The following is a 14,988-nucleotide window of genomic DNA, read 5'->3' as shown; positions in this document are numbered from 1 at the left end:
TAAAAAAAATGAAAGAGAAGAAATATTTGAAGAAATAATGACAGAGATTTCCCAGATATAAAAATATTCAAACTCAGGTTGAAAGGGCACATAGAGTGCTGAAAAGGATGCCTAAAAATCCACAGCAAAGCATATTATACGGACATTTAAGACTATAATGGATTAAGAGAAGTCAAAATACTTCTGGAATGAAAAAGGAGATCCCTACACAAAGGAAGAAGAACACTGATATTAGATTTCTCAACACTAAAGTGAAGACAAGAAGATAATGGAGAAATAATAACTCTCAAGATAAAGTGTTACAGGAAAAGAACTGTGAACCAAGAATTAACATATAGCTAATAAACTATTATTTAAATACAAATAAATATAAAGAAATTCTCAGCATGCAAGGTTTCAAAAAATTCACCACATAAAGACATTATTTAAAAGAAGTCTTGAGGAATATAATGCAGGTAAGAAGGGAAATAAATTCAGGAAGAATCAACAAGGTAACGCAAGTAAAGGATGGCCTAGAATTGAGCAATTATTGTAATCTAAGTAATCAATAACTAAAAAGAAAACCAGAGAAAGTTCACGCATAATCATTTGGAATTGAAATTCCAGAAAAGATTTTCAGATTGGATAAAAAAACAAAATCCAGCAATGTATTATTTACAAAAGACACACAATACAAACCGATTCAGAAGAGTTTCCCAAAAAAAAGATTTGCCATAACTCCAGGCAAATATGAACCAAAAGAAAGCTGGGGCAGCAAGTTTAATGGTTTAATGACAAAATACATTTAAGTGCCCTACTCCCATACATACATATGTATGTATGTATTATGTATGTATACATATGTATGTATATATGAAAGGAAGGTAATTTTAGGTAATATATACATATATGAGAGTCAGAGACTTAAGTATATTCTAGTCTAGTGAAAGATAAACCAGTAAGTTTTCATTTATATCTGGAAGGTTTGCATATACATAAAGCTTAACATATCACATTGGGACACCTAAGTTTACTCAAGCTCTCCATGAAAATCAGTTTTCTTTACTTTTACTTTGGTCAAAACGATAAGGAAGAATGACCATCTCAAAACAACACAGGTAAAGTATCATGAGTACATAAATACAACACAAGACAGTATGACATACAATACTGGTTTTAGAAGCAGAGTGCCTACACTCAAATTTAAACACTACTACAAAATAGTCATGTGAGCTTGAGTAAAATTCAACTTTTCTCAATCTCAGATTGTCCACCTATGATGTGAGGCTTACTTGCCTTACCTAACATACCAGGTTGCTGTTAAAAAGAAGGATAATGTAGATGAGGATAAAAAATAAACTATAGAAATGTTATTATGATGGAGGATATTTAAACACAAAAGTCTTAAAAGTGATTCTAAAAGTTTTAATGAATTTGAAAAAATAGAGAGGCAACATCCAAGACATTGATAGAAGGATCTTACAACAAACGGTATAAAATCTGTCCTCTTTAGTGGTCTGTCTCTCGGGTTGTCCCTGTCATGACTTCATCAATATTTGTGCAACTCCTTTTGCCCTGTGCTGAAAGCAGACTTAATTCAATTATAGGTCTCAAAACTGATAAAATGGTCCTGAAGTGGAAAATGGGAAGAGATTATTGGCAAATGAATAAAGATTTGTATCGAACTAACACACAGGAGTACAGCAGGTCTTTTTTTAATCATTCCCTGTCTTAAATCTTCTGGGAACCATGAGTTTCCCTTCCCCTCATGCAGCACATCGATTTCTGAATTAGACTGCAATATTAAATAATTAATATACTTGCCATGATTGATGTTCTGCATTAGTTGAATATTAGGTTATCAATCAAAATCCACTTGGTTTAATGTAATAATATTGAAAAAGTGTCACAGGCTGTTCATCCAATTTGTAGTTGAGGCAGCACAGATAGTAATGTTGGCATAACACCAGGCTCTAAAGCAGGAAATGCAGTGGCTCAACATGTATGAAGCAGACATTTTAAAACTAACTGGGTAAAGGCTGAGGTTGCCCTAAATAAACCAGGTAGCACCTGATAGTTTCAATCTTAGGCATGAGAAGATGCCATGTATCAATCATGCCATGGCGGGCAAGAAAAAAATTAAAACTAGGTATTACTTTCCCTTTGTTACAAACAAATTTCATTATTTTTCCAAAAGAAATATACTCTAAGTCTAAAATCTATTGCTATAATAAAGCTTATGTCCTCTTAAGAAATTTGTAGACAAAAAACTAAGATTTTTTTTAGACCTAGTCTTACTAGAAAGTCATTGACTTTTCTTTCCTTTTCTTAAAACAGAAAAACAATATCCATCATACCAAGTGAACATTCAGATTTTTAGTAGTCTAGAGCAATCAGGTTAAGGAGCCACACTTAATAATGATATTTATTTTGAAAAAATACTATTCTTTCTGATGATGGCAATTTCCTTTACTATTAATATTTTGCATCTACATTTGTCAAAATATAAGCTTAGGAAAATAACTTAAATTACTTGATTTTCCCAGTCAAGTAATGACAATTTTTCTCATCATTCCCTATTATCTCAATCCGAAATCTATTATAGATTTAGTTATAAAAGTGATTACTTAAAAACAAATTTAAGAAACAAAAGATATCTACAAGAAAAGTGACTTTTTTGGGGGGATGAGTAGAAACTTAACAAAATAAATATAAACCAAAACCATTTCAAAGAGCAAGCCAAAATTCCAGTGAGGGTTTAGTTATAAATACTCATAAACCATAAATCACATAACTAATTGAAGTAGCATTAAAGTATCATTCCACTGAATAAGTCCTTAGTAAATAAAAGATTAAATATAATTATAATCAGTAATATATGTGTTATCCCATGTAAAAATGTGTATATATACAGTAATTATGAAAAGTGGAGTTAACTATTAAAAATAATAAATTTTTTAAAGAGACATTCTATCAGCCAGGCTGGAATCCAATAGAAACATCTAGTTAGACCCTAACTCCTGGGCCCAAGTGGCCCTCCATCCTCAGGCTCCTAAGTAGCTATGACCGCAGGCATGTGCCACCACACTCAGCTAGTTTTTTTCTTATTTTTTGTAGAGATAGGTAGGGTCTCGCTATGTTGTCCAAGCTGGTTTTGAACTTCTAGCCTCAAGTGGTCCTCCCACCTCAGCCACCCAAAGAACTGGAATTACAGGTGTGAGCCACCACACCTGGCTGAAATAAAAATGTACAGTAGATTTTTTTGTCATCAACTAAACATATTATTTAGTTTTAAAAGATTAGTATGCTGCAGTTTTCTATGGATATAAGAGCTAAGATCATGGTTAGTTTTGTATTTTTTCTTTCATAAAGCAAAATCTACAGGAGTTGGATTTTTAGATGATGTCACTGAAGGCTTATAAAAGCCTGACTACACACATTATTAAAAATCTACATTTTCCATCTCAATAATGAAAGCATTTTTACATGTATTAAATTTTGTTATGTATCAAATGTCATTGATGAATAAAAAGTTTGGTAAAATATAAATCTAAGAAAAAGCTGAGTTCTAATTTCAGCTCTACTATTTACTCATGGTCTTTGTTCAGTTATATATTTCTCAAATTTTTCTCACCTTACATTCAAAATCACAAATTAATAAGATAATCAGCATATAATATAGAAGTCACTCAGTAAATACTGGTTCAATATAACAGCCTAATAATGGACCAAATGACTATGCTCCACTTCCAAAACAAAAAAAATCTTTATATAAGTTTCAGCTTTTTTAATTGCCTTGAAATCCATTTCAACTGTAATACCCATAAATGAAAGTCAGTCTCATTTTCAAATATCAAATCTTGGATGGATGGATGGATGGATGGATGGATAGACAGATAGATAAATTTTGGCTAGCATCCAATAGAACACTAAAGATATCCTGATATAAGCACATTCTTATGTTCTATTTGCAAGAAGGTACAGTGTGTTGGGAAAAGCAAGCAAAAATAATTTCTATTTTTGTATTTTAACCCAATTTTTAAAAATGCTTAATGTCAGTACTCTGATCCACAAAGATCTTCCTGAAATTCTCAGTTTCTGCTTCGCAGGTTTGGTTAGAATTCTTAAATTCTAACTTTTCTCTTGAAGTGAGCACTTTTCTCTTGATTGGCGAAACCTTGCAAATTAGCGGCTCTAAATGAATATTCTTATGTTACTATGGTTCAGAATGATGATTTTCAGATGTTTACATTTTACAAGCAGTTTTTGATCTGACTATTATTGGTAATAAAAAAAGCTCTAGAACCTATAAATCATTTGCACAGATAAGTCTACCATAGTAACAAAATTTAAGTGTTTTGTTTTCTTTTTAAGATCCTTTAGTTTTATAGACAAATGTTAGTGAGCATCCACTATGTCAGGACAAGTTTAAATTAAATCTGTTAAACAGCCAAGAACTTATGATACACACTTGGCTTATTCCAATGGGAAGCTGGACACTTAAGCTGGTATGGATCAGTTTTGCCACTTAAAACCAGTCAAATAAACAGAGTTCATAGAAAGGGTCTATAGGGGAAAGAGAAGAGATTTCAGTATTTCTGAAGTCATGCTCTAGATAACAGTTGCAAAAAAGGAAAACTAAAAATTTGTCATCAGTAGAGCTGATGTAAAAGAACCAATAAAAGAGATCTTTTAGACACAAGATAAATTATAGCAGAAACAAACTTGAAATGTCAAGGTGAAGTAAGTACAACAGAAATGTTATTTCCTAAGCTCCCTCAGCTCCACCATAAATTCTGAGGGGATAATAAAAACAATAACAACATAAACATCATCAACGGAAAAAAAGCAAGAAGAAATATGGCATCTATGCCTCAGATGCTAAAAACTGTGTTGTCAAACCAAGGCTAGTACAGTCAGTCCTCCCTATCTGTGAATCCACAACAATGAAGTCAACCAACCGCAGATCAAAAATATTCGGGGTGGGGGGGAACGTGTATCTGTAGTGAACATGCACAGATTTTTATTCTTGACATTATTCCCTAAACAATACAGTATAACAACCACTCACATAACATTTAAGTTGTACTAGGTATTATAAGTAATCTAGATAAAAAACATAAATTATAGACAAATACTATGCCATTTCATTTCAGGGACTTAAGAATCCATAGACTTTGGTATGTGCAGTAGGCCCTGGAATCAATATCCCACAGATACTGAGGGAAGATGGTATATAAAATAGTTAACGTCCTGGCCGGGCACGGTGGCTCAAGCCTGTAATCCCAGCACTTTGGGAGGCCGAGACGGGCGGATCACGAGGTCAGGAGATCGAGACTATCCTGGCTAACATGGTGAAACTCCGTCTCTACTAAAAAATACAAAAAAACTAGCCGGGCGAGGTGGCGGGCGCCTGTAGTCCCAGCTACTCGGGAGGCTGAGGCAGGAGAATGGCGTAAACCCGGGAGGCGGAGCTTGCAGTGAGCTGAGATCCGGCCACTGCACTCCAGCCTGGGTGGCAAAGCGAGACTCCGTCTCAAAAAAAAAAAAAAAAAAAATAGTTAACGTCCAATCCAGGCAGTGAAAGGGCATGTGATACATGCTACCTATCTCGTATTTCTCACATGCAGGACAAACACTCATCATCAATGACAACTCTCTTTCCAACTGAGGTCAGGCCCAACTCAACACATTTTACTAAGGAGTCAAGGCCAGCTGTCTGGAGTTAGCAGGTGAGATGCAAGCTATTCACCATCACCCCCTACTTCAACCCATGCTTTTGACCTTGTTCAAAGAAAGTTCATAAAAAGGAAAAATGACCAGATGTGTTAGAGTGGTTGGAAAAGATTTCAAAGAGAAGGGTAATTTTAGCTAGATCCTGAAGGATTCATTGTATTTGGGTAGACTGAGTACATAGAAGAGAGGAGGCAGGAAGAGAGAGCTCAAAGGTCCAGCATGACCTGGCAGAATTCAAGTATGAAGAGTGATCTGCCCAGAGAAGATGTACTAAAAGGTCATACAACTTTAATTAATTAAAAATAAGTTTTATAATGTAAGTTTTTAGGTCCATCACATACAGTTGTGCATGTTGTTCATTATGAAAAAACAAAAAAATCAAGGGGGCAAGTGGAAGCTAAAAGCTATATGCCCTGGCCAAACAGTATATCCTGGTATGCATCCACAGGAAGAAGACATCTTGTATAATATGCACAAAGGTGCCACATGGGCTACAAGTGACCCAGCAAATAATAAATGCTTATTGTAGAAAAATTCAAAATCACATCTGGTTCTAATGAAGAAAAAATAAGTTACCTGAAATTCTTCTAGCCAAAGATAATAGCTTCAATATGTCCTTGTTTCTTCCTCCAGACATTCTTATGAATATGCACAAATACAATTATTTTTCTTATAGAAATGGGACCATGGTTGATTTGTTATATAGCTTAAATGTTTTCACTATTTTATATTGTAAATAGCTTCTGGGTGTTAATAATATACTTGCATATAATATTTTAATGTTTGCATACTATTCTGCATACAGATGTACAATAAGTTAACTTACCCCTTATTTTCAGACATTTAGGTTCTTTCTGATTTATCCTTATAAATAAAACTGGAGTATAAGAAAAGAATAATCTTTAGATTTAAAAATCATTGATGATTTTATACAATGTTTATTTCACTTGCAGAACTGGGGTTAAATAATTTTTATAAGGGGAAATAAACCTAGTATATTTCATCTCCACTATTTAATCATAAATAAATTCATGCATTCTAGTACTTCAATATAAGTACAAATATTTAAATATCAATTAAATTCACATTACAATTATAAATAATCTAAATTTAAATGTAATTTTAAAATACAATTTCTACTTCCAAAAATTCTGCTATAAAATTATGTCCCAATAATTTCATAAAAGCAATATATTCCCATATGTAACACAGTCAACAATCCCAAATAGAAGGTAATAAATATATCCTATTACGTCTTTAGCTGTTAAAACTGAGGGAAAAGGCTAGGCACAGTGGCTCATGCCTGTAATCTCAGCACTTTGGGAGGTTGAGACGGGTGGATCATGAGGTCAGGAGATAGAGATCATCTTGGCTAACACAGTGAAACCCCGTATCAACTAAAAATACAAAAAATTAGCTGGGTGTGGTGGCACATGCCTGTAGTCCCAGCTACTCGGGGTACTGAGGCAGGAGAATCGCTTGAACCCAGGAGGCGGAGGCTGCAGTGAGCTGAGATCGTGTCACTGCACTCCAGCCTGGGTGACAGAGCGAGACTCCATTTGGGCGGAGAAAAAAAAATTGAGGGAAAAGTGCAACATGTGGATATTTTTCCTGAAAACAGCAAAGTTTGAATAACTCAGACATTGATTATCCAAGTCTTCAATTATTAAAGTCTTTTGATGATTTTCTCTTCCTTCTGTTGTTGTTCTGTTTAACTTCTGTTCTCCTATTTAACTCAACAGGAAACTGAAAACTAAGGTATAATTTTAATCAAGTAAGCATTTAATAGTGCTAGGAAATAATAATGAAGTCTTTCCTTGTTTAATGAATCAAACTCCTCAGCCTACAATTCAAGATTCTTGCTCAAGTCAAATGATTTGCCATTTCCTAAAGACCTCTTTGCACTTCCCAGCACTTAAATTGTCATAGTATTTGTCTAAGTGAACTGACCTTCTCAGAGATTCCACCTGTGAGGAAATACTGAACAGAGTTTGTCAGGCGCTGTACCAAGCGCTTTACATAATCTGCTCACTTAACACTTATGATTTTATCATAAAGAGATGTAATTATTATACCTATTTCATAGATGAGATAAATGAGCTCAGAGAGATTAAGCAGATCACACTATACCGTTCAGGCTCAGCTAGAAAATTGAATTCAATTCCCAAACTTTAGTCAAGGGAGAATTTATTACTGTCAATTCTAAAAAACAATAACCTCAAGAATAAAACAAGATTTTACAATATTCCTTTACTCCTTAATTGGAAACATGATTAGGAAGGAGGCAGCAAAGGGATGAGGATTCAAGTAACAATAAACACTAACCCTGATTGATAGGCTACTATATGCCAGGCGCTGAACCTGGTCATTTACACTTGCATTCTCATTAAATTCTTACAATATTCACAAAACAAATACTGTATAAATAGCTAACATATTTATACAGTTAGGAAAATTTTATAGTGTACAGTAAAGATCCATAAAATAAAAGGAAATGCCATTTTTCACCTAGCAAACAAGCAAAGGTGAAAAGAAATGATAATGTTTCCACTGTTGACAAAGGTGCTGAGAATCAGGTATCCTCATGCACTGCCAGCGGAAGCAGAAAACAACACAGGTTTTCTGGAGGGCAATTGGGAGAATGTATCAACATTCTCAATAATACACACAAAGCCTTTGCCTCACAGTCTACTTCTCTAAGTTTATCCCAATGATACATTCACAAAATATTAATCACTCCATTGTATTTAATACAAAAAAACCCTAAGAACTAAATGCCCAATAATGGCAAACTGTCAAATAAAATATAATAACCACACAACAGAAAATGATATCACCATTAAAAATTGTGACGTAGTTATATATTTTCACAAAATGGTCTTGTGCTATAGTATTTTTTTTTTTTTATAAAGCATGTTACAAAATGTAAGAGGGTAGGTTTTATACATCCATGTGTATAGTGTGGTACATGTGTGTTTATCCAAAAAGATATAAACCAAAAAGTAAACAGTATTTGACAGTGGAATTATGAGTGCTTTTTTTGTTCATTCTAATTGTTTATATGTTTTCTAAAGTGTCTTCCATGAAAAAAAATATTAGTCCAATTTTTAAAATATTTAAAAAAAAATCCTCACAGCAGTTTTATTGAGTAATGTATTATTCTGGGTCTACATTCAGCTCACATTTTTCCTGTTATCTATAATCATAAATTATTTATGCACATACCTTTTACCTCTAGTGTTCACTTTGAAAACCTTGTCTACATTTTTGTTCACCCTTATATCATCTACATAATTTAATACAAATAGAATCTTTCTAATTTTGGTATGTGATTATCTAAGCTATAGATTAATTCAATTTAGAGATGGAGAATGTGAAATAGAGATAAGGAACACAGTTATGTTCGCAATGCACGAGACAAACAGAAATAGTGAACTCCTCAATAATGTATCCCCACTTTATCTATGTAGTTTTGGCTCCTATCACTAACCACCAAAAGTCCTCCAATACCTTCTCCCTAACATCAATGTCTTCATATCCCAAGTCTATGTCATTGTCCTCTTTATAATCTACCTTACCTGACTAACAATTTTCTGCCAATATGTAACTCTTCTCAAACCAGTTCATTATCACCTCCATAATTTTGCTGGTGATCCATTCATCTACCTAAAACAATATTCTCTTCCTCTCAAAATCTACAAATTCTTATATTTATTGTACAAGAACCAATTAAACTCTCACCATGACTATGTTCATAATAATTTCTTAATCTCTAAACTTACAGTCCTTTCTGACATTTAATGGGTAAGCGCTAGGATCTTTGCAAATGTCCCAAGTTGAAAATGCAATAATGCATGTAAAGTGCTCAGCACACTGCATTTAGCAAATATTACTAATTATTGTCAACATCATCATTACTACACAGACCTTTGATGAGGATTGTCCAATACATTAACATGAGAAGAAAACAAAACCACTGTGAGATACAGTGCTGAGCAGGTAGCAGGCTTTATTCATTGGCTAAGTTACATGACTCCTTCACAGCATCCTCTCAGAACACAGACTTTAAGTCATGCCACACAAAAATTACAAATTGTCACAAACAACAGGCCACATCACTTTGACTAGACAGAATATTAAATTTGTGGATATCAAGGTCAAATGTACTGCCCTTATAGAAAACTCCCAATAGTCTGGCACTTAATTATCAGTAATTATTTTATGTGGCTTCTATGTATATATCCGTTTCCCAAGTTAATTACTTGCTTAGGTAAACCTGCTTTGTTACCACATGAAGCTCTTTGATAAGCATAGACAGGGCTGGGGGTGGGGAGGTGGGTATGGCTGAGTCATTGGCTGCATCTCCCTCCAGAAAACTGCAAAGCACTGGCTGTTTACCATGTATGTGTAGCAGTATGAGGAGGGAAGCTTTCTGCCATGAGGCCTGCCAGGCAAAACCCTGTAACTGCCAATGGTTATGTCTGATTGGTCACACATAGAATTTTGGCCTGGAACCAGTTTCCTCAGTTACCATGTTACTCATAGGCTTCCCTTCAGTTTGACTTTTTGAAAGAGAGAACTATACACATACTCTATCTCCCATTTCCTACCTCCCACCACATCCAAAAATTACTCTTGGCTAAAGTCATCAGTGGTTCCCCCATGTTACCAAATCCAAAGTCTACTTTATCATCTTTCTCTTTATACAATTCTTAGAACCATCTGATACTGTCTAACATTCATATCCATGTTGATAAGCCCATGCTGAACTCATGTTCAATACTTCACAGCCTTTCCTCACTTGTCTTTTATAATATTACATCATTCAGGTTTTCTACATTTTCTTAAAAAAATCGCTCTTCAATTCTCTTGTAATTTCATGCTCTTCTCTCTAGCCACCAAAGGTAAGAGCTCCCCAGGGATCAGTCCTGGGCCCTGGTCTTGTGCTATACTTTCTTCTTAATCCATCTCACCCTCACACACAGCATTAACAGCAACCTATATGTACATGTGGGAAAAATGCATATCATTCATAAGCTCCAGATTCATTTATCCTGTTGTCTATTTGACATCTCTATTTGGGTATCTAATAAAACAAAAACAAAAACAAACAAAAAAGCTTATGCTCAATAGATCCAAAACTAAATTCTTGAGTTCTTCCTTCAAAACTGATCCTTTTCAGTATTTCCTATTTCAGAAAAGGATTATATCATTCATCCTTTTGCTCAAGCCAAAAACCTGGGAATCAACCACTTCACTTTCTTCTCTTTCCCCCTACAAATACAATCTATCAGTTAGGCCTATTGATTCTACCTCTTAAGTAATCACAAAAACTATCTATATTTGTATCAACTGCCATCATCCTAATTCAATTGCCATGACCTCCAACCTAGTCTTTCTTAATTCTGTCATAGCTGTTTTCCCCACTTCCACTGTTGTTTCACTCTCATCCACCTATCCCAAAACAGCCAGTCTAATCTTTTAAAAATGAATCACTTCAGGCCAGGTGCAGGGGCTCACGCCTGTAATCTCAGCACTTTGGGAGGCCAAGGTGGGTGGATTGCCTGAGCTCAGGAGTTCGCGACCAGCCTGGGCAAAAGGGTGAAACCCTGGTTCTACTAAAATACAAAAAATTGGCAGGGCATGGTGGCATGTACCTGTAGCCCCAGCTACTCAGGAGGTTGAGGCAGAATTGCTTGAATCTGGGATGCAGAGGTTGCAGTGAGCCGAGATCATGCCACTGCACTCCAGCCTGGGCAACAGAGCAAGATTCCATCCCCCCCCCAAAAAAAGAATCACTTCATTCTCAAGCTCAAAACCCTTCAATTCCTTTTCACCAGAGCTATCATGATTTGCCCCCCACCACACACACACATAAACATTATTTATTCATTCAACAACTATTACTGAGCACTATCTCTGGGCCAGATTCTGTGATAGGTATTATGGAAACAATTATGAACAACATAGACTAGGTCATGTGGAGCTTAAAGACAGGTATAAAAACCATCACACAAATATATAATTAGTACCTAATCATTAGTTACTAATAGTTTAATTAATTAATAAACATGTGATATGAAAAATATTTCAGAAGTTAATACAGGGACCTATCAGATAGAATGAAAGGAAAATAAGAACTGGTTTAGAAGGTCAAGGAATTATTTCCTCATTTTATTCCACTGTTATGCTCGCTCACTACAGCCTTCTTCTTGGGTGTATTTGTTATGCTTTTTAAGCTACCCAGAATCTGAATACCATTCCTAATTTGCTGAGCTTTGAATCCAAAGTATTCCAAATATAGGATGACATGAATTATACTAGGAAATTTGAATAGTTAATTAAAGACAAGAATAAAAAGATTATTCTAGGTGATAGTAGCAACAGAGCTAAGTCCAGTGGCAGCAATGTCAGAGGCAGTGGTGGTGGCAGTGCCTGCATACTACCTATACTCATACCATGGTATACACAGGCAGCAACACCAGCTGATCAGTCTTCTTTTCCTGTCAATTTTGACAGTCTGGTTTTCCAGAGTTCCCACTGATTACAATAAGCTACAAAATAGTTCCACATAATCTATGTTTATTTATTTACTTGCAATCTTTCCTAATAGAATCTAAGCTCAATAAGCACAACCTACATCTAGGAAGGAGGAAGTGGCATGGGGGAAATCCTAAAGGCTTGAAATACCACTGTATATAAGAAAGACTTTTGTTTTTTTCCAGTTCACATAAAGTGGCAGTACAAATGAAGATTCTTCTAGGAATTACTTCCTCATAATAAATGGTTTTATATCTGCCTGCATAAAATAAAAAACCTATATTCAATTCATGGATAGTTTTCATCAAATTTTTATTAGTAATACTTAAAGGCCAATGGAGAATTTAAAAGTATGCCAGCTTATTTTAAGCTGAAAGTACAAATCAGGGATCAGCAAACTATGGCCTATAGGCCAAATCCAGCCTGTTTCCTGTTTTTGTATAGCACATGAGTTAAAATCGTTTTTACATTCTTAAATGTCTGGGAAAAAAATCAAAATAATAATATTTTGTGACACATGAAAATTACTGAAATTGATATTTTAGTGTCAATATATAAAGTTTTGTTGGGACACAGCCACACTCATTCTTTTATGTATTTCTATGGATGCTTTAATGCTATTAACAATAGCTAAGGAGTTGCAACAGAAATCATGCATGGCACTCTCATTAGTTTGCACTGCTGCTCAGGGCACAAAAAAATCACAGTAACAGCATAACTAAACGGAGTTTCAAGGGCCTTACAAATTGCTGTGATGTGACATTTAATTTTTAATACCAGTGTATAACAATCATATCAAAATCAGAAAAGAATAGAAAAGGAGCCTTCAAATGTCCTTTTTAAGGCACAGTGAAGTGTGGACTATTTTATCAAATTAAATGGCAATTCATTGTGCTTATTATACAATGGCACTAGAGTTGTGCTGGAAAAATAGCATATATGTTGATTTTTAAAAATAGTATATACTTGACATGACACTCTTTACAGTATTTCCAACTCACAGGAAAGCAACAGTACAAAAAATAGAATATTTAAAATGGAATATCTCATCACAGCAGAATTTCTTCACAAAAATAAAAAAATAAAAATGAGTTTCTGAGTGGTGCATTTGTCAACCAATCAATGAAAGCCATTTACCAAAGATGACTTAATTAGTGTTCTACTGCAGTCAAAGAAATGTGTCCAGAGAAAATAAACTTGCTTAAAACTATTAGACTTTCAGCAAGAACAGTTGTTCAAACTGTTGAAGACACAGGGAGTATCATCAATATGTCCAATGAAGAGATAAGGCAAATGAGTTCAAGTGGTTTTGCTTGGCTCTTCATGAGCCAACAGACGTCAGAGATACTGCTCAGTTGTTTATTTGAGGAGTCAATGCTGAATGTGAAATGACTTAAGAATCAGCCTCCATGAAAATTATGAATAGAACATGAGAATATTTTCAACAAAATTGAGAAAACACTCATTCAGTACAACCTGATGTGGAATCTGCTAAGATGTGTTACATATCATGGTAGTTAACAATAGAGAGCCGAAAGAGGCTTAGTTGGACAAATCTACAAAGCTTGTGAAAATGTAAGTCTGTGAAAATTTAAAGCCTACAGTTATTCACTGTATTATTCATCAACAAATACTTTGTAAAAATATCTGAATGCAAAATGTGGTATTCAACCAGAAGTGTCAACAATGAACCTCACTTGCTCTTGTGGACTTGTCCATTGTTGGTTGTATGATTTTTTTTGACAGATACAGACGCTGAATATCCTGATAACTCCAACATATGGCAGCAGTTTGATGTCTTAACAGTGGTAGAGTCTAATTGTGATGTTTCACATAAGGGATCAATACTGAAATTTTCTGACTGAGAAGAACCCCCTCAACCACTTTTATCCTAAACCACTTTTAGCTTCAGCAGCAGACATAAAAAAATGCATGTTGTACACATGTACCCTAGAACATAAAGTATAATAAAATAAAATAAAATAAAATAAAATAAAATAAAATAAAATAAAAATGTTCCTTAGCTGGGCACAGGGGCTCATGCCTATAATCCCAACTACTAGGTGGAAGCTGAGTGAGAGGATTGCTTCAGTCCAAGATTTCCAAAGGCTGCAGTGAGCCATGACCCTGCCACAGCACATAAGCCTGGCCACAGAGTGAGACCCTGTCTCTAAAACAAAAATAAATAAATAAATAAAAATAAATTTTAATGAGCTCAACCTAAAATTACAAGGCAAAATGGTGCCTATATGCAAAATTCATACCACAGTAAAGCCATTTCAGTAATAACTGATTTTGCTTGAATCACAAAGTAATGTCAAACTGCTTTATATACTTCCCATGCTGTCAAAATTAAAAGAAGATATTCATTCCGACACACATTTCAAGGAGTGTTTTTTGACCTCACATTACAGTTCCAGCAGTATTCTTCTGCCCTTAATGCAAGTGCAAAGAAAATTTCCATATTCACAAATCCACTTAACTGCACAACTGAGGAGCTTCTACTTCAATTGGAAGTGATTAATCTGCAATATAATAACTAAAAGACAAAAATCAAGAAAAGAATCTAACGGAATTTTATAAATGCCTTTCAAGCAATGAACATGATCACAGATTGCAACCAAATTTGGCAATACCTATCTGTGTGAAGACATTTTCAAAGATGAAATGTTTAAAATCTCATTACAGATTAGCATTAAAAGATAAATGTTTGTAATCAATTCTGATAACAAG

At 34.5% G+C, this 14,988-nt stretch overlaps 1 protein-coding gene across 1 annotated transcript in view; it reads right to left on the bottom strand.

The window, feature by feature from the left end:
• The window catches only part of LOC105488555 (arginine and serine rich coiled-coil 1), a 417,805-nt gene that overhangs the window by 237,575 nt on the left and 165,242 nt on the right, over positions 1-14,988 (bottom strand). The gene's annotated exons all lie outside the window — the stretch shown is intronic.

Source organism: Macaca nemestrina, chromosome 2 (assembly GCF_043159975.1).
Source record: "Macaca nemestrina isolate mMacNem1 chromosome 2, mMacNem.hap1, whole genome shotgun sequence".
NCBI classification, from domain to species: domain Eukaryota; kingdom Metazoa; phylum Chordata; class Mammalia; order Primates; family Cercopithecidae; genus Macaca; species Macaca nemestrina.
Note: the sequence above shows the minus strand (reverse complement) of the source record. Positions and strands in the feature narration are given on the sequence as shown.